Here is a 20,909-nt window from a genome sequence, read left to right as displayed (position 1 = left end):
AATCTGTTTTGGGCAATATGGAAAGGCAAAAAAATTGCAGTTTATCCCCCCCCGGATAACTCCAGGGAGTGTTGTAATAGGCTATCTCCCCCCATGACTTTGTTTTGGCAAGATATGTATATATGTTTGTTTGTATATAATCATTGCATTTTTCACCTTTAACTCGCTGTGCAGCACACAGTTTACATCGCAGACTCTTGCAACTTCACATATAGCAGCTCTAGTAAGATGCCTTTCAGTACACAAAAGGATCAAACTCAAGGTCAAAGGTAAGGTCACAGGAAGGTCAAACACTAAATTCCACTAAACAACTCTCCTGGTCACAATTTTTGAAATTTTGCCTCCAAATTTGACATTGACATAGTGATAGGCCTTGCCCATTACCTGGGATAAGCGACTGACCGTCAGGGTTTCGATTGAGGTCAAATGTCACCTAAATTAGGTCAAACTTCAGATTACAGTAAAACATGTCATGTAAGACACCAAATTAATATTTTATTATTACATTAGTACTAGCAGAATATAGTTATATGATTACAAATAGATAAAACTTTAATTATAAATAAAATGTTCATTACAGCAAACTATTGCTATCATACTGTGTGTTGAAAAACCAACATAAATGTATTGTTTGCTTATTATCATAATGTCAGTATAATAAGTAGTAAACTGATTTTTGCAGGGTAGAGAAGGTCTGTTCCAGGGACTTCGTTCTTTTGGACATTTGATCTTCACTTATTGTGGGCTCACTTGCCATGTAGTTCAACACCAGTTGGGTCTCTAAAGTTTGACTCATTCTTCATGCTACTAAAACTTGAAACCACTTTGCTGTAATATTTAGTGGATAAAAATGATTTGAACACATCTTTATTCATTCTTTCCCCTGCTGAGCTGCTCGCCCAGTGAGAATCAGTGTTTCAAATAATCATATTTGTCAATTGCATGCTGCATTTATATTATTCTGTTGATTTCTATCTGCCACTCTTTATATTTATGACCTAGTTTATACAAAAGAGATTTGAGAAAGGTGGCAGACATTATAGGCCCCTCATTTTCATTATGTTTCTTAAACATGTTTCTTCACATACTACTGCGTCTGTGTATATGTGTTTGTGTGTGCATGCGCTATATTTTTTATTAACTTGTTTAAATATATGTCTTAATGTTTTAAATGTATGTTTTAGTGTACAGCATTTGGGGTCAGCTTCGGTTGTAGTAAAGTGCTTTATAAATAAGGATGGTATGGTACTGTGTGTTCTACACATATACTGTGGATATGTTTTGCAAAACTAAATTGGAGTATTTTCCATCACATCACATACAGTATTTCAGGTTGTCAATCAGGTCCATATATTTCCAGAGTATATTTGGAATGGGGATTTAAAGATACTTCAGAAATATTACTAGTGTAGATAGCTATAGATACATACATACCAATATTGTTCACCATCAATCAAACTGCTTCATCTGGGACCATAAAACATCCATGAAGGATGGAGTTTAAAGGTTCCTTTAACCTTATCATGGTTTGCAGAAGCGGTGGCCATTCTTGGGAATACAAAATCTTCAAAGTTTGTCTGGACTAGCTCCGAGTAGTCCACAGTAGTCACACAAAACAGACTGGTGACACACATGCCTTTTGATTGTAGCCATCAGAGGGTGCTGTGGAAACTGTGACACAGATGTCGTGCAACAAATACTGAAAGTACTTGGAATGTTTTTTAGGCCTTATTGTACTTGGTGATGAAATCCTGCATTATCAATGCCAAAAATCATTTTCTCCTGCAATGCTCCCATGGTTATCAGATAACTTGGTTGCAAAGATGTCATAGGTGCTCTCAGCCAATCAGCACCCAATGTTGACATTCAGGACTCAATAGCGCTAATCAATAAACACGGGTGGATGTCAAGACTATAGAGTTCGGCCACATTCTCATACTGCATGGAAGCAACCAATCGTAGGTCTGGGTCTTGGGTTTATGAGTGAGGCTGCAAGCATGCTACTGGTGCTGTAGTATTTGAGTCCGGTCTTGAGAGCACCTTTTCACTTACTTGGTCTTGTTTCACAAATCTAATTGCTCTACAATAAGTGTACACATTGAATAAAGTTCATGTTAATTCACAATATCTTGACTAGTGCTATATTTGATATGATATCCCATACGACATTGCCCTCTTGAATCCATCTGTTCCACTGAGTGCAGATTGAGCAGTCAATAGGCTGTCCTTAAATTTGGTTTTGTTTATACATATATATATATATATATTGGAGTTAATATACATATATACACACACACATACATTTGCAGTGCAGAATGTAAGTTCTGGAAGTTCAGTGGTCTCAGTCTTGACTCTTGCCTCCTCCAAAGACTGTCTTGACTACTCAAATATCCCAAAATCTTGGTCTTCACGCTCACTCGATCTTTTAAGGTCTTGTTCTTGACTCTGACTCTACTACAGGCGGTTCTTGTGCTTATCCCTACATGCAACATTGTTAAGGCTAATGGAAACTTAGTGCCTGTTATTTGCAAATTTTCCACAACAGATCACAGTTAAAAATCAGACTGTTTTGGCTGAAAATAATCAAACATTACACACATTCCAGAGCACCATTTTGCCACTGGAACATTTAGCAGCCCTCTACCCTGGGACTGACCCCAAGTCCTCACCATCTCTGCAGCACAGTGAGGGTACACAGGCTTCAAACTACAGCCGTAACATTTTGTCTCATCTGACTGATCACTTCAATCCGCCCTTGTGGCCAAAAGCAAATCACGTAGGCCAAAAACCCTGCGACCACTGCATGCATTTCATAGACAATCCCACAGCCTGCAATTAAAGCGGCTGCACTCGCTGTTTTTCTGCGGAGAGGTTTAGTTCTGCTCGCAGGTTAAAGAAAAAAAAACTGCTGATGGCGGACTTAAGCGGACCGGGTCTCCGGAACACTTTGCACATGAACGACATCTCATTCTTTGCTCCACGCGTTTTCATCTCCATGCAAAATGTCGATGTGAGCTCTGACAAGCCGAATGAGAGTCCATCTTGCTTCGTTTTTTTTTTTTTTGCAGGAGAAAAGCCCAAGTGTCGTGGGCATATTTCACTCCTGTCAAACTCTCCGATGACAATGTCGTCGAAATGGTGTCCCACTCAGAGTGGACGCCGTCCACGGCGATTACTGAAAGTGGGCATTTTTCTGTGCAGCCTCGAGCGTGCATGTGTGTCATGTTTTTGCTGAGCTCCATTTCCTCGCACTGTTATAGGAATAAAAGTAGCTAGTTAGCCTGCTAGCTGCCGACGGACTGCTAACTGGACGTGTCACAGATCCAACATGCAACGTCTCGGCAAAAAAATAAATAAATAAAAAAAAAAACAAAACAGCTGATGCTTCGTCACAAAAAGTCAGCGACAACAACTGGGACACAAATGGGGATTTATACTCGTTTTCGCTTTTTTTTTTCTCGGAATACGAGGCGGGTTAGTGGCGTTTGATGCAAACACTAAGACGAGGAGAAGGCAGGTCACAGGCAAACAGTTTTATTTCACAAACCGGAGCAACAGTGCAAACAAAAGTAGCTGTTAAAGAGGGGGAGTGAAAGGACAGCCAGCAGGCGGACATCATGTCCAAAGCGGCGATAACAACAGATTTTCACTGAGTGAGTGAGACGTTCAGAAAACAGCGACACGGTGTGAGTGGAAGATCAATCAAACCACAACTTCTCTGTCACCGAGGCCTCCTTAATGTCTAAACATACCTCCAAAATGCGGATCAAATGCGATAGCGGGGCTCTCATCCTCGGTGCCGTCCACCTTTTTAACTTATTGACACATCATAACAGTTCAGCACTGGCTGTTCTCACACTGCCACGTCAAGCCAACGAAACTCACACAGCCGCACGGCGGATCCTCACCAAAATAAAAGCGTTTAAGCTGACAGAGCCAGGGACAGTGCTATACGACCGAGGGAAACGTCGTAATGCCATGAAGCGGGTTCCAGTCCACAAATCATGCTATCTGAATTGAACGTAATTTCAGTTATGTGCACAGCAGATGGGTCTGTGGCATCCGAGTTGGCCTACCAGGGTTTGATTCCAGGTACGTCTGCTTCAGGCTACCTGTGTCCTTGAACAAGACATTTGATTTGGATCATCCCAGTCCACCATGGAAATGGGTACCTGCCTTGACTGGGGTGTAACCTGTGATGGACTGGCATCTCATACAGGAAGAGTCATCTGTTTCACACTATGGTTTACAGCGACAAGCACCAGTCTGAAGGGCTTAAGTGCACCTATTTTTAATTGAGTGTGTGTGTGTGTGTGTGTGTGTGTGTGTGTGTGTGTGTGTGTGTGTGTGTGTGTGTGTGTGTGTGTGTGTGTGTGTGTGTGTGTGTGTGTGTGTGTGTGTGTGTGTGTGTGTGTGTGTGTGTGTGTGTGTGTGTGTGAATGTGATTTGATTGAAATATATAAAATTTTGCATGGCTTTGAGAATGTTAACCCCACTGTATTTTTCAAAATGACAAGGTATACTGGCCTTAGAGGCCATGAATTGTGCTTGGAAGTTAACAGATCTAGACTGAATGTGAGAAAAAATTTAGTAACCAAGCAGTAAAGATTTGGAACAGTTTGCCACCTGAAGTGGTCTTATCCTCGAGTATAGATATTTTAAAGCAAATTATGATTTGTACGAGTACTACAGTATAATGAATGCCACCAGATTTTAAAATTGTTAATAGCTGTTTTTATTATGTGTCTTTATAGACAACCATGTATACAAATATTTTACACAATAAAATGACTTATGAATTATGAGGCATCAATGTACATAAAGTACTGAGTGTCACACAAGATGGAAACGCTTGATAGCAATGCAATCCATTTACCATAACATGGACTTAAATTACACTAGGACTCCACCTGTATATCATTCTCAAAAACTCGATACGATACAATATCATTAGACCACCGATACTTGATACGCATCAAGATATCAACACATTTATGTATCCAGTATTGCTGATATCAATTTTATTTAAGACATTAATTGTAGTCGGTGGTGCTGGTGCATAACCCAGCTTTTACATCATAATAATAATGATAACTTTATTCCAGACTCATAAGTACACAGATATACGATAGGTCCATATGTGAGCAGTTACAGAATTATACAGTGAAGTTGGTAAGTAGCAGTCGTAATCAGTGAGTCTTGATCCTGGACCTATATTTTAAGTTAGTGTCAAGAATAGCACATATGATGGGATTCACAGACTTGTCTAAACACTGCATGAACCAATAAGTGATAATAATAATACTTTGGTTATACGGCTTTGTCTGTACCCTCTCCCAAACTGATATCACAACCTACATATTTGTTTGATAAGACTACGAGCTTGAAGACCCTTCATCATGAGTTCCCTAATACTAATTAACCTTATTTTAAAGCAACAACCCCAACCAGACCAGTTATGGTGCAGTTTCGACATTGCTTAAAAAAAAGAAGAAATTGCTTCACATCCCACTTTAGTTATACAGAAAAAAGTTAAGTAAACATATTTTTATATCGTTCATCAATTCCACTTAGTGCAGAATTGTGGTAAAACTAAGGCTCAGAATAATACTGATAAACATTTTAGCAATCACTACTGTCATTGTTATTATTATTATTAATCCCTTCAGTTTCTCCCTTGCTTCACTTGGGATCACCACAGCAGATCTAAGGTGGATCTGCATGTTGATTTGGCACAAGTTTCACACCAAAGGCCGTCCTAGCTCAACTCCACATTACATGGAGAAGGAGCAGGTTTGGTCATGAACCAGGAACCTTCTGCACTAGAAACAAGTACACTTAACCAAATGGCCACCATCCCTGCCCATTGTTAGCAGTAGTAGGTAATAGTATATGCAAAAAAAAAAAAATATATATATATATATTTTTTTTTTTTTTTTTTTTCAAAAGAAGACCTTTACTCTAAGGGTATTTTTCTGGGGGGGGGGGTTCCCATCCTCTCTCCCATCTGGCTACTCCCCTGGCCTGCACAGTCTGAATAGGAAGAATGGAGAGCTCATGTATTTATGTGGAAAGTGCGACCTGTTTGACAGGTAAGAAGGTCTTTTTTCTGTGCCTTCCTCATAAACTGACTTTGTACATGTTTGTCTCCTCAGTCCCTTCAGGGTTAGGGTTGCGGATCCAGTAGAGATCTGCATGGGGATCTGGCACGTTTTCACACCGGATGCCCTTCCTGACACAAACGCACAAATGTGTTGGGGGGCGCAAAACACGCACTTATCACACATGTTGTGGGGGGAGCCGACACTCTGGCATGCCACATGTACACTCGGCAACTTCACAGTCGTGGGGCAATTAGACAAATTTCACATCTAGCTTGACAGTGATCGTATGAAGACTGTTTTCGTGATGACAGTGTGAATGGCCACACATTTTCTAAGTGGCATGCGAGCGGTGTTAGATGTTCGTGCATGTCAGTTGGAATTTGGCCGACACTTGCTGCGAGACGGTTCGATGGCCTCCCACAGCGCACACTCTTTCAGCTGCTGGTGTGCGCAAATAGTTGTAGCAACAGGTGTACGAGGTGTTGGAGGTAGCTATGATTCTACACGGTTTGCATATGATTCCCGCTTCATGCGCACTTTATGCGCAAATCGACCAAATTCGCACTATGTGTGAAGGGGCCCTTATGAACTAATTTGTCCCTCATCAACCTCCACTTCTTTATACAATCATCAACCCCCAAACCAAAATTATGTGCAATTTCCTTCCATGAACTGCTGGTCATTTGAGCATCTTTGAATTTATCGACTCCATGTGCTCCAGCGCTTATTAACGGTGGCCAGCAGCTGCGTTCCCACCTCTGCAATTAACATTTACAAAATCAATTTTTGACATTTGTGAATCAATTTTGAATCATCCAACATCTGTATCGGGATGCATCTAAGCATGAAGGCAGTAAAAATCCATGTTATCACCATGAAATGGATAGAAATATCACTTTATTTTATCAATGAAAAGAAAGATTTGGGTATTTTGATCAGATATTTTGCATGAAATTTTTGAAATAGCAAAAGCAGCACAGAAAGCCAACACTGTACCAGGTTTAATCAAATGTACATTTTCTTTAATAGACAGAGAATGTGTTTATCTTGTATGTTGTATGTGCGTAGGTCCACTCCTCAAATATTGCAAACAAATGTGGTTACCATACTTGAAAAAAGATATAGAGATGCCAGAAACGGTGCAAAGGGAAAAAAAAAAGGTTAGTACTAGAGTTGAGTTGGATTAAGAATCAAGATTGAATGAGATAAAATTGACAACACTGGAAAACAAAATAATTGGAGGTGATCTATTAAAGGTATATAAAATAGTAAATGGATATGCAGCAGTTGATGCTGGAATTTTCTTTACCAAACAGAATAATATGACCAAAGTAGGCTCTTTGTCCTCATTCTCAGCATTACATCAGACCTGTTTCTGGTGTTGAGTTGGACTCTGCCAGGGCTGCCCCTTGTCACCAATCTTATTCGTGATGTTCATGGAAAGGATTTCAAGGAGCAGTCAGGGACAGGAGGGTGTCCAGTTTGGTGACATTAGAGTTGCATCTCTGCTTTTAGTGCATGATGTGGTTCTGTTTGCTTCATCAGGCAGTGGACGATGCACACTGAGCAGGTTTGAAGCTGAGTGTGAAGTGACTGGGAAGAGAATCAGCACCTCCAAATCTGAGACCATGGTCCTCTGTTGAAAAAGGGTGGATTGTCCCCTCTGGCTCAGGGGAGTGTTACTGCCCCAGGTGGAAGAGTTTAAGTATCTTGGTCTCTTGTTCATGAGCTTGGGTAAGTTGGAGCGTGAAATCGACAAATGGTTTGGGGCGGCATGTGATGTTTCATGGATGCCATACCGGACCGTCGTGGTGAAGAAGAAGCTGAGTCAGAAGACAAGACTCTCAATTTGGCAGTGATTTCTGCTCCTATCCTCACCTACGGTGCATCCAAAAAGTATTCACAGCGATTCACTTTTCCCACATTTTGTTATGTTACAGCCTTATTCCAAAATGGAGTAAATTAATTTTTTCCCCTCAAAATTCTACACCCCATAACAACAACATGAAAAAGTTTTTTAATTTTTGCAAATTTATTGACAATAAAGAAAACTAAGAAATCACATATACATAAGTATTCACACCCTTTGGTCAATACTTTTTTGATGCACCTCTGGCAACGATTTCAGCCTCAAATCTTCTTGAATATGATCCCACAAACTTGGCACATCTATCTTTGGGCAGTTTTACCCATTCCTCTTTGCAGCACCTCTCAAGCAACATCAGGTTAGATGATGGAGGCCACTGTGCTCATTGCGACAAAGCAGCAGAAATGTTTCTGTACCCTTCCCCAGATTTGGTCCTCGAGACAATCATGTACAATCAATTGCATTTCCCCCAAGTGGACTCCAATTAAGTTGTAGAAATATCTCAAGGATGATCAGTGGAAATAGAATACACCTGAGCTCAATTTTGAGCTTCATGGCAAAGGCTGTGAATACTAATGTAAATGTGATTTCTTAGTGTTTTTTTTTTTTTTTTTTAAATTGCAAAAATCTCAAAAACAGAAAAACTTTTTCACATTGTTATTATGGGGTATAGTGTTTAGAGGTTTGAGGTAAAAAAAAAATATATATATATATATATTTTGGAATCAGCCATAACATAACATAACTAATAGGATTAATCAGTGGAATAGTTTTGCCTGTGTTGAATACTTGGTCTCCAAACTCAAGGGCAAACAAGTTTGACATCCATTGGATTCTATGACATGTGCCATCTGTTATCCTGTAATATGATAGACGGTGCAAAGTATTCCTTTTTAAAACCCTATTACCTCAACCAATAATATGCACCACATTTTACCAGAATTGGCACAACTTTAACTTTTGACCTTTGTACAAACTGAAATTGACCTTTGTCATCCTTTTTGCTGTTTTTAACACCGTAAATCCATAACACTGAGTCATAGATAGTCCAAACTATATATTTTTTTGTAATCCTTATGATCAGACAAATAATATGGTATACCCTTTCAATATGATTGGAACATGTTTAAATTTTGTCCCAAGTGTAATTCTTCATTGACCCCTGTAGGTCATTAGAGGTCAGCTCCAGGATGACTCCACATCTGAAAATAAACATTACTTAATTTAGAATCTATGTGCCAAATTCGGTGCTTTAGTCACTGAATGAACAATTGTTATGAATTTTTTGCTGCATCACTAATATTCTTTAATGGTCTCAAAATTTATATATAAACTTATATTAAAATGAACCACTGTTACACTATTTTCGAAATGTATCCTCATATTAAATTGATCATCTGTGTAGTCCATGCAGTCATTTATCAGACTATGAAAGAAGTCTTTGTCTGGGTCAATGTTAATGACATATTCAACTATCTTGTGGTCTGTGTCTATGTGGGCTGTATGATTTAAACTGCCACACATCGATGTGGGTTGTAATACTACACATTTCAACTTTCACATTATCCACTTGTGATGCCGTTTGTTTCACAGACAAACGGCATCACTGGTATTTTTCTAGTTCTGTCATCTCTCTGATAACCAGAACTTTTGCCTGTTCTGGCGTCCCATTCAGTGTTTTTGCAAGGTCCTGAGCAAATTGCAGTTTGATGTCCATGTGAACTGGATTATTTTCCTGCTTTCTCAATAAACGTGCCTGCCTTGCAATGTCTGCATTTTTTTTTATAAAATGTTCACTGACAAACATTTGTTTCTTTCAGCTTTCACCCCTGTTGAAGCAATTCACTCTTTTGTTTTCTGTTGACAAATCAAATAATAATGGCAGATTTCTCATTCGTATTTTTTCTTGGACGAAAGTGACACCACTCTATGTCCTTACTCTCTGCATTTATACCCCTACTGTCAAAAAAGGCAATTACCTGTTTCTCTAATGAAAGTGGCTCGTGTTCGGGTGGTTCCCCACTTCCTGGCGCTGTAACCCTCGCATACCACCGGTGCGCGATTTCCAGGCCACTCACAATCACATAATTATTGTTGAGTATTGTTCCAGGTCTGACACCCACCATTCCAAAAGAGCAATCCTCTTATCCTATTCTTCGTTTTGCTATTTGTGGTTGAAATGGATTCAGTGTTTGATTTTTTTTTTATGCAGAAAAAAGAGCTTGGCATGATGTCTCCTTTTTTTTTTTTAATTATAGATGTCCTGAATTTGGTATCTTTACCATAATATGCCCCAAAAGTGTGTCCAAACTTTTTACTGGTACTGTAGGTAATTTGGGTTTTAAGGGCCTGTGGATCTCAGTTAAGGTGTCTAAATTTTATGTACTTTGTAAAAAAAAATAAATAAAAAATCGCACAACTATGCACATTATGAATTTTAAAACTAATTGCTTTTAAGCATAATATTGCTATTTGATGCGTTAAAAAGTTTGTTAGTTTATTTTAATCAAACGGAAGTCGAACGCTGTTGTGTCTGTCTTGACAGTGGTACAGAAACGCAGTACTTCACGAGATGATGAATGTTACCGTCGGCGAAGGCTAGACATAAAACGACCTCAACACTCAAAATTAACACCAACATGCGTTTTCTCGATCACAAATAGACACTTGTTCAGTCATATATTATATTATAATCACTTTCGTTTTCCTCGAGGTGGGAGAAAATTCCCATCTCAGCTATATCCCTCCCCTCCCCCGGTTTGCAAAGTGCTCGTGCCCACCGGGCAGTGACCGGCCTGCGCTCGCGACATCATCCCTGACTTCTGCTAATCTTTCCCCCTCTGACAAAGGTCACTGAAACGGCGTGGACTTCATAAGAAAAATAATAATAAAAATAAACGACAACGACGGACGAAAACGGCCGCTTTCAGTCTCTCTCTCTCGGCTGTGTGTGACTACTTGTTCTAAGCTTCCTGGGTGTTGCGCGATTGATAAAACGTGAAGAAAGCGTCACGCAAACGTCAAGTTGCGTCTGAACGGCTCTTACCTGTCGATTAAACGAGGAGCCACCGCTTTAGATCATCTTGGCCGCTTTACTCATGAAATTATCAACTGTTTTACAAAGCATACTGTACACACTCAAACACCAGCCCCCCGGCATGTAACGGTGCACGCGATTGGACGATGTCTTTGACGGACATTGCGATTGCACCGATCACGAGCGGCGTTACATTTCAACGTGTTGAGATTAATGTAACGTCCTCAACTGTGATATTTATGAGAAATACTTGTACATTGACCCCTGAGGGCCATTTAAACAATATTATTCATTAGATTATAAAAAAGCAAAAGTATAAAAGTGTTTGCAATACTTATTTATTTTCAATTTCATTTATTTATATAGCGCCAAATCACAACAGAGTTGCCTAGGCGCTTCACACAAGTAAAGTCTAACCTTACTAACCCCCAGAGCAGCAGTGGTAAGGGAAAAACTCCCTCTGAGGAAGAAACCTCAAGCAGACCAGACTCAAAGGGGTGACCCTCTGCTTGGGCCATGCCACAAACATAAATTACAGAACAATTCACAAAACAAATATACAGGAAATGCTGTTGGTGCACAGGACAGGAGGGTCTCCAGCACAAATACAACTCCCAAATACAACAGAGAGAGAGAGAGAGAAAAAAAAAAAAACAGAATCAGGCATCAGAAAGACAAGAAATGCGGTATAATTTGCCAGCATTAAACAACAAGAAAAGCAGGAAATACTAAGGTGATCGCCGGCCACTAGCCCTAAGCTTCACTAAAAGACCCACAATTTAGGTAAAGTTGAGGCCGCGGTACACTCCATTTCCTAATAAAATGAATTAAAAGAGTAAAAAGTGTAAAACAAAACTATACCAGTATGCTAGCCATACAAAAGGGAAAATAAGTGCATCTTAAGTCTGGACTTGAAAGTCTCCACAGAATCTGACTTTTATTGACACAGGGAGATCATTCCACAGAACAAGGGCATGATAAGAGAAAGCTGTATGACCCACAGACTTCTTATTCACCCTAGGGACACAAAGTAGTCCTGCACCCTGAGAACGAAAAGCCTGGGCCGGTTTAATTAGGTCAGCTAGGTAGTGAGGTGCCAGTCTGTGAACAATTTTATAGACTAGTAGCAGAACCTTAAAATCTGATCTCACTGGGACAGGAAGCCAGTGAAGGGATGCCAAAATGGGTGTAATGTGGTTGAACTTTCTGCTTCGTGTGAAAAGTCTGGCTACAGCATTTTGAACCAATTGGAGAGCCCTAATGCTGGACTGCGGTAAACCAGAAAATAGAACATTGCAGTAGTCCAATCTAGAAGAGATAAACGCATGGATCAGGGTCTCAGCATCAGCCATAGACAGGATGGGACGAATCTTCGCTATATTTCAGAGGTGGAAGAAAGCAGTCCTCGTAATATTTCTAATGTGGAGGCCAAAGGACAATGTAGGATCAAAAATTACCCCAAGGTTCCTCACTTTGTCAGTGTGATGTATGACACACGAGCCTAGGCTGAGCGTTAACTGGTCAAATTGATGCCGATGTCTCACTGGACCAGGAACCATCATTTCAGTTTTATCAGAGTTTAAAAGTAGGAAGTTTCTAGACATCCAACCTCTCACTGATGCAAGGCAATCTTCTAAGAATTTTATGTGAACGAGATTACCAGCAGTTATCGGCATGCATAATTGAGTATCATCAGCATAGCAGTGAAAGGTAATCCCAAAACGCTGCAATATGTGCCCAAGGGGTGCTATATAAAGGGAGAAAAGCAGGGGGCCTAAGATGGACCCTTATGGAACCCCAAATTTTATGTCACTAAGGTTAGAGGTAGTGTTACTGTACAAAACACAGTGAGAACGACTGGTCAAGTATGTTAATTTTAAAAAAGATGAAAAGACATTTAAAAAGTGATTGTAACATTGATATTATTTTATGAACACATTAGTACTTGTAAGGAAAATTCAAAACATAGTTAAAAATGATTTTCAATACTCTTCCTTCTGTGCTTTTAGTATTTGATTAATGCTGCAGCCACATTGATTGACAATGATAATTTTGTTTGCTTGTGGTGAAGTAAATCCTTGTGCTAAGGTTGACCTAAAGTTATATTACTTGGATGCTTCTATTTTTCTTGGAAAAGTATAATTCCCAAGCAGGCTATGGGAGTTCCAGACAAAACCATTCAGAGTATGGGGAGTTTCAGTGGAATTAGGGTTAGGGTTAGGGATTAGGTAACCCGATTTTCTGTCATGCCTAAACCCCCATACTCCCAATGGTTTCACCTGGGACTCCCATACTCCACCCGGGGTTTAGCCTCACTCATTTTTCTTGCACATCACATGGTATAAGTTATGTCATCAAACCGTATGTCAGATCACATTATCAACCTGGTTTTACTGTGGCCTTGCAGGATGAATGGGGCTTGTCATATTTATATAAAGTGAAGTGGGCAATGTCTGCAGCAACATTGCTTGGGGTCTTGTGGTGTTTCAGGTCTTTTGAACATCATTCACCCTTTGCATGTCAGTTTGGAACTGTTTCTGTACAGATCCATCTGTGCAAGACCTTCAGCAACAGTGGAAACAGGAAAGTTGTGTAAAGCAGTGGCCAGAGGATTATAGTTTAGATACTGTGCTGACCCTTCACTGCCCTGGGAAGCCAATCTTATCAACCTCTTACAACCATTGTTCAAACTCCCTGCAGGTGTTAATTATTGTCTATGTATCTCTGAATGTTCCATGAAATATCTTTTTTTTTTTTTTTGTAATTGAAATTTCCTAAACTTCTTCAGGACTCTCTCCTTCTTCAGCATTACATACAGTATCTTGATTTTGCAGGCTGACACTATTCGTAAGATCGTCCATGAATGCCAGTATTCCTGGTTGGCAGATCTCAGATCTTTTATTCTGGCCTTGGCACTCTTGCTCTGCAGGTCTCACCAGTACATTTATGTCAAGGGTAAAAAAGATGACTGACACAAAGCAGTCTGTGATGATGCCAACCTCCAGCCTTCACCACGCTGATGTTACTGGCCCTGTTGAGTCTCTCAGGAAGAATTCAACATCATAGTCCAAGGGGGAGTCTTCTGATGCTCTCTGGAATGTGATGCCTCTTCAAACCATATTCAACAACATTCTGGAGAATTAGGCTCTTCTGAGATCCCTCCATCGGGTTTAAACAGAGGTTATAAACATATGTTTACACTACCAACAGATAACACATGACTCACATTTAGGACGTCGTACCTTCTAGAATCTACTTCCACCCTGCTCCATGACGTTGTTGATTTCCTCTTTTCCTCAGCATCACATGCAGGTCTTTCAGTGATGCCTTTTATCATGATTTATTTATTTATTTTAATTTATATTGTTGCTTGAGGGCCTTGATTTCCTCCTAGAAGTTATGAATTTTGTTGACTCTTCTTTTTAGGCATACATGTTTGGCCTAGTTCTCTTCAGAATCAGAATAGCCTTTATTCGGCAAGTATTTTCAAAGAATACAAGGAATCTGACTCCAGTTTGAACTGTACTCTTTCTGTGCAAGCATGTAAAAAATATACACTAAACACTAAATAATTTACAATAAAAAATGTGCAAATAAAAATGTGCCAAACAAAATGTACAGTAAAAAAACGTGTGCAAAGGAGAAACGGACAAACAGATTGAAGTTGTAAATGAGGTATATGAGTTAGTGAGATTAAGTTGTTTATTAGTGTGATGGCCCGTGGAAAGAAACTGTTCCTGTGTCTGGTTGTTTTGACGTACAGAGCTCTGTAACGTCGACCGGGGAAGGAGTTTCAACAGAATGTGTCTAGGGTGTGAGTGGTCTGCAGAGATGATACCAGCTTGCTTACTGGTCCTGGACTGGTACACAGTAAAATCACCAGTGTAAAACTAACACTGACATATGGTCCTCACTGGCAGTGTTAATTTAACACTGGTGATTTTACTGTGTATAAGTCCTGGTTGGAGGGCAGGCTTGCTCTGATGATTTTTTTTTTTCTGCAGACCTGACAGTTCATTGAAGTCTGTACCTTTCATGTTTTGAGGCAGAGGGAAACCAAACAGAGATGGAGATGCACAGGACAGACTGGATGATGGAAGTGTAAAAGATGATGAGCAAGTTCCTGGGGCATGTTGAACTTCCTGAGCTGTCTGAGGAAATACATCCTCTGCTGTGTCTTTTTCCTGATGGAGTCTATGTGGGAGGTCCACTTGAGATCCTGGGAGATGGTGGATCCCAGGAACCAGAAAGTGTTGTTGTGGATTGGGGGGCTTTTCCTGAAGTCCACTATCATCTCCACAGTCTTGAGTGGGTTCAACTCTGGGTTGTTCTGACCACACCAGAGAACCAAATGTTCCATCTGTATGTGGCCTCATCACCATCCTGGATGAGACTAGTGATGGTGGTGTCATCCACAAACTTCAGGAGTTTAACAGAGGGGTTCCCTGAGGTGCAGTCGGTCCTGTAGAGGGAGAAGAGCAGTGGGGAGAGCACATACCCCTTAGGGGTGCCAGTGCTCCCCAGCTTCACCTGCTGTGTCCTGTTCATCAGGAAGTTGGAGATCCACTGACAGGTGGGAGCTGGCACAGAGAAGTTGGAACGTTTTTGGTGGAGAATGTCGAGGATGATGGTTTTGAATGCTGAGGTGAAGTCCACGAACAGGATCCTCACATACTTCCCTACAGAGTTCAGGTGCTGCAGAATTTAACGCAGTCCCATGTTGACTGCATCCTCAACTGACCTGTTTGCCCAGTAAGCAAACTGCAGGGGGTCCAGCAGGGGTCCTGTGATGTCCATAAGGTAGCTCAACACCAGCTGTTCAAATTACTTCATGACTACAGGTGTCAGGGTGACAGGCATGCAGTCATTTAGTCCTGTTATGGAGTGTTTCTTTGGGACTGGGATAATAGTGGAGCGTTTGAAGCAGGAGGGGACCTCACACAGTTCCAGAGATCTGTTGAAAATCCGAGTGAAGATGGGGGGCCAGCTGATCAGTGTAGGCTCTCAGACATGAGGAAGTGACATCATCAGGTCCTGGAGCCGTCTTGTTCTTTTGTCTACGAAACTGCTGGCATACTTCCTCTTTGCAAACCGTTAGTGCAGGTGGGGTTGCCAAAGGGGGGGTGGTGTCCAGGGGGTGCAGGTAGTCCGTTGTTGTTGGGGTGTGAGAGAGTCTCTTTCAAACCTGGTGTAAAACATGTTCAGCTCCTCAACCAGTCGGGAGTTCTCTACATGGTGGGGGGATGGTCTCCTGTAGTTGGTGGCATGCTGAAGACCTCTCCAGACTATCGCAGGATCATTGGCTGAGAATTGTTTTTTCAGCAAATCAGAGTAGCTCCTCTTTGCTACTCTGATTTCCTTTGTCACTGTGTTTCTGGCCTTCTTGTACAGGAACCTGTCGCCACTCCTATAGGCCTCCTCCTTGGCCTGGCAGGGCTGCCTCAGTTTCCCATTTTTCATATGAAATGTTTCTGCTGCCACACTTATGATGACTTGTGTATTTGCCACTCTGTTGTCTGATTCATTGATCCATAGCTTTTTGGAATCCCGTTCAGAGGAGTTGTTGTTTGGGCTGCTTTCACACGTCACCACAGTTTTCTGTCTTTCCAAGCTGTCAATTGTATTTCCACTCCTCATCAAACATTCTCTCTTTGGAAATATTACTAAATTCAACATAGCTGGAATCTCAATCTTTACCATCTTCACATGCGATGTCTTAGCTATCAATGTGGTGCATCTGTTACCATGATTAGAGCACTGATTGTCATAGAAAAGTGCAAAATCTTATTCAGAATGACTATTATATAAAAAAAACTAAACAAACAAACAAACATCGAAACAATTATTTAAGAACTAATTGTTATGGAAAAAGTTTAAAACAATTTATTAGAGCATTGTTTTGCAAAAAGCATAAAACCTTTATTACATGACTAATTGCAAAAACAATGCAGATAGAAAAGAATAAAACCTTATTACATGAAAAGGAGAAAACATTGTGCTTTGAATTGCTTTGGGAAATGCATGGTACCATCATTAAGTTACTGCCAAATAAAGCATAAAACCATTATTAGAAGACTGATTCGTGTAAAAAGACCCACAAGTTTTCATATCATATTTCATTATGAAATTTTTACAGAGGATTCATGTCATGATAGGCAAGAACTGATTCAATTTCAAGGTCAAAGGTCAAAGTCAGGAAAAATCTTGGAATATTGGAAAAATCCCTATCCTTTAACATTGAACAAATTTTCAAAAATTCATAACGCTGTCAAAAAAGATCAAATTTCTTTCATATTTGAGAGGGGTTTTTTTTTAGGATGGTATCCTTTATCAACTGATGAAGTTTGATCTGGATCTGATCCAGATTTATAAATCTGGATAAATTTATGTTATAAATTTAACACTGAAAACCTCATTTAATGTATAGTTTACATGATATCCTAAACAAACATGCCCCAATCACTCTCATATTTGAGAGTGAGGTGCAGACTGGCAATCACTATTGCCTGACAAAGTTGGTTCCAGATCTGATCTGGATTGTGGATTTTGTGGACACTTGAATTTAATATTGAAAAGCCCATTTGGTGTACATTTTGCATTATATCTCAATCCAAAGTGCCTCAATCACTCTCATTTGTGACAACGAGGTGCAAACTGACAATCTCAATGAACAGACTAAGTTTAATCAGCATCTGATCCATATTGCAGATTTAGCGGATATTTGATTTTAACATTGAAAAGGTCTTTTGATAAATATTATGTATTATATTTTAGATTACGAAAAGCCACTTCTAATGGGACTTTGACCTTGAAAATTCGTTCCAAGATAAAAATTTGTCGAACTGGAAACTAGTGTTGGTGGAGGTTTGCACTCTACTAGTGCAGTGCTCTAGTTCTAGTCTAGTCTAGTAGAGTGCCTTGATTGGAGAGTGGAGTCAGCTCAGAACATGGCACCATTTTGGGTTCAACTGCGCTGAACTACTGAATGAAACTTTATGTTTTCAATCTTTTTTAAAATCATTTAACCACATACAGCAACACATCCAGGTACAAGTGTTATCAAAATAGTTAAGCTATCAAATTTACATAAATTTGCAATTTATGATGATTTATTTAATTTATTTAAAGCCTGATTTATACAGCTGCTGCTCTGTAACCTATACAATGACGTGCGTGACAGTTTTAAAGTTTTCCCTCTCTGGATTATGCTTTATCATGGACTAATTTGACCATCAGCAAGTTTTTCTTTCTACAATCATCACCTCCAAATCAAAGGTAAGCTGTACATTTTCCGTTTACCGGCTTTGTGCTGTAAACATGCAGACTTTTCTGATCCATTTATCAGTGTGCACAGCGCGCTATATAATATGATGGCAGACGAAAGATTAAAAGTAGAAAAGTGTCAAACCACAGCCTTTTGTTTCTGATTTAACAGGTCTCAGTCTGAACACAGTTTGAAAAAAATAAACGGTCAGACTTTTAATCACGGAAATGACTCCTCTCCAGTGTTGCCAAAGTTACTTCATTACTTATTTTATAGTTATATTTTACAGTTACTTTATACAGTTACTTCATTAGCAGCTGCGGACAAATTGTCGGCTGCTGCTGAATGTAATTAAAAAAGTAAGTCATAATCTAACTTGGTTATTTTTAAGATTTAGTACTCAGAAAAGTAACTGTTAGTTACTTTGCTGATTAGATACTTTGCTGATTGCTCAATCTTAAGAGTAACCAAGTTAGATTCCTATTTGCCTTATTAGTTACTTTACTTAATAATTGCAAGTTTTTGGCAGCTTCTACTAAAGTAATTGCATAAAGCTGCTAATTAAGTAACTGCATAAAGTAACTGTATAAAGCAACTAAAAAAGTAACTTTTCAAAGTTACTTTGACAACACTGCTCCTCTTCCACTTTCCACAAATCGGCAAGTGTCAGAGCTGAACTTTAATTTGCACCTCTGCACATTCAGACTGCTCGGGGGTTTTAATGGAAATACATTGTGATCGGATGGGATATTTTATCGGATGTGAGTCATATGTACGAGGGCGGTCAATAAAGTATAGGTCCTTTTTATTTTTTTCAAAAACTATATGGATTTCATTCATATGTTTTTACGTCAGACATGCTTGAACCCTCGTGCGCATGCGTGAGTTTTTCCACGCCTGTCGGTGACATCATTCGCGTGTGAGCACTCCTTGTGGGAGGAGTCGTCCAGCCCCTCGTCGGAATTCCTTTGTCTGAGAAGTTACTGAGAGACTGGTGCTTTGTTTGATCAAAATTTTTTCTAAACCTGTGAGACACATCGAAGTGGACACGGTTCGAAAAATTAAGCTGGTTTTCAGTGAAAATTTTAACGGCTGATGAGAGATTTTGAGGTGATACTGTCGCTTTAAGGACTTCCCACGGTGCGAGACGTCGCGCAGTGCTCTCAGGCGCCGTCGTCAGCCTGTTTCAAGCTGAAAACTTCCACATTTCAGGCTCTATTGATCCAGGACGTCGTGAGAGAACAGAGAAGTTTCAGAAGAAGTCGGTTTCAGCATTTTATCCGGATATTCCACTGTCAAAGGAGATTTTTTTAATGAAAGACGTGCGGACGGGTCCGCGCGTTGGGACGCAGCCGACGCGGTGCGGCAGCACAGGAAAAACACCTCCGTGTTGATAACCATTTGTAAAATCCAGGCGGCTTTTGATGGCTTTCAGTGGAGTGAGTATATGAGAAATTGTTTAACAGCTGGACATGTTCCAACTTGTCCTTAAGGCTTCCAACAGAGGTGTTTTTCCTGTGGCGGAGCGTCGCGGCGGCTGCGAGCAGACACTGCAATCCGTCCGCACGTCTTTCATTAAAAAAATCTCCTTTAACAGTGGAATATCCAGATAAAATGCTGAAACCGACTTCTTCTGAAACTTCTCTGTTCTCTCATGACGTCCTGGATCAATAGAGCCTGAAATGTGGAGGTTTTCAGCTTGAAACAGGCCGACGATGGCGCCTGAGAGCGCTGCACGACGTCTCGCTCCGTGGGAAGTCCTTAAAGCGACAGTATCACCTCAAAATCTCTCATCAGCCGTTAAAATTTTCACTGAAAACCAGCTTAATTTTTCGAACCGTGTCCACTTCGATGTGTCTCACAGGTTTAGAAAAAATTTTGATCAAACAAAGCGCCAGTCTCTCAGTAACTTCTCAGACAAAGGAATTCCGACGAGGGGCTGGACGACTCCTCCCACAAGGAGTGCTCACAGGCGAATGACGTCACCGACAGGCGTGGAAAAACTCACGCATGCGCACGAGGGTTCAAGCATGTCTGACGTAAAAACATATGAATGAAATATTTATAGTTGTTGAAAAAAATAAAAAGGACCTATACTTTATTGGCAGACCTCGTATGTAACGGATTAGTTACAGAGAGGAGGCGCAGAACATCCACGGGAATCCTGAATTTTCCTCTGAATTTTTTTTCTGCCAAACGTATTGGATCCATTATCAAAATGTTACCTGCGTGCACACTGTAAAAACTATTCAAATATGATGAGAGACAAAGGATGGAAAGCTGCAAAGTGTTAAATCACAGCCGTTTTGCTGTGTCTGAGGATTTAACAGGTGCACGTCAGGTTGTGGCTCCGAGTCTGAGCGAGGTGTGAAAAAAAATAAACGGTCAGACTTTTAATAACATAAATGTCTCCGGTCCCACATGCGAGGGGTCTAACGGAAATACACTGCAATCGGACGGGACATTTTATCGGATGTGAGCAAATAAATAAATAAATAAACAAACCAAAACAAACAAACAACAAAAAAAAAAACGCTGTATGAAATCAGTTATATGCGATGTTTATTACATGAAAAACAATACAAAAACTTTGTCTGGTGACTGCGAATATCCAGTTTCTACGATGATGGTTTAGGT

The 20,909-nt window shown here is 40.2% G+C and overlaps 1 protein-coding gene across 5 annotated transcripts in view; it reads right to left on the bottom strand.

Annotated features, from left to right (window-relative positions):
- Positions 1-11,115, bottom strand: part of LOC117517716 (HMG box transcription factor BBX) — an 85,914-nt gene extending 74,799 nt beyond the window's left edge. Inside the window, exon 1 of one of the 5 annotated variants that reach the window (XM_034178853.1) lies at positions 11,018-11,115. The gene's annotated coding sequence lies outside the window, so the exon portion shown is untranslated. Of the gene's footprint in view, positions 1-3,752; positions 3,885-11,017 lie in introns of those variants that run through there. The other 4 variants (XM_034178856.1, XM_034178852.1, XM_034178857.1 and 1 more) reach the window with 4 other exon arrangements.
- Between the last annotated feature and the right edge of the window lie 9,794 nt (positions 11,116-20,909).

Source organism: Thalassophryne amazonica, chromosome 9, assembly GCF_902500255.1.
Source record: "Thalassophryne amazonica chromosome 9, fThaAma1.1, whole genome shotgun sequence".
NCBI classification, from domain to species: domain Eukaryota; kingdom Metazoa; phylum Chordata; class Actinopteri; order Batrachoidiformes; family Batrachoididae; genus Thalassophryne; species Thalassophryne amazonica.
This window is presented reverse-complemented; position numbering and strand designations above follow the sequence as displayed.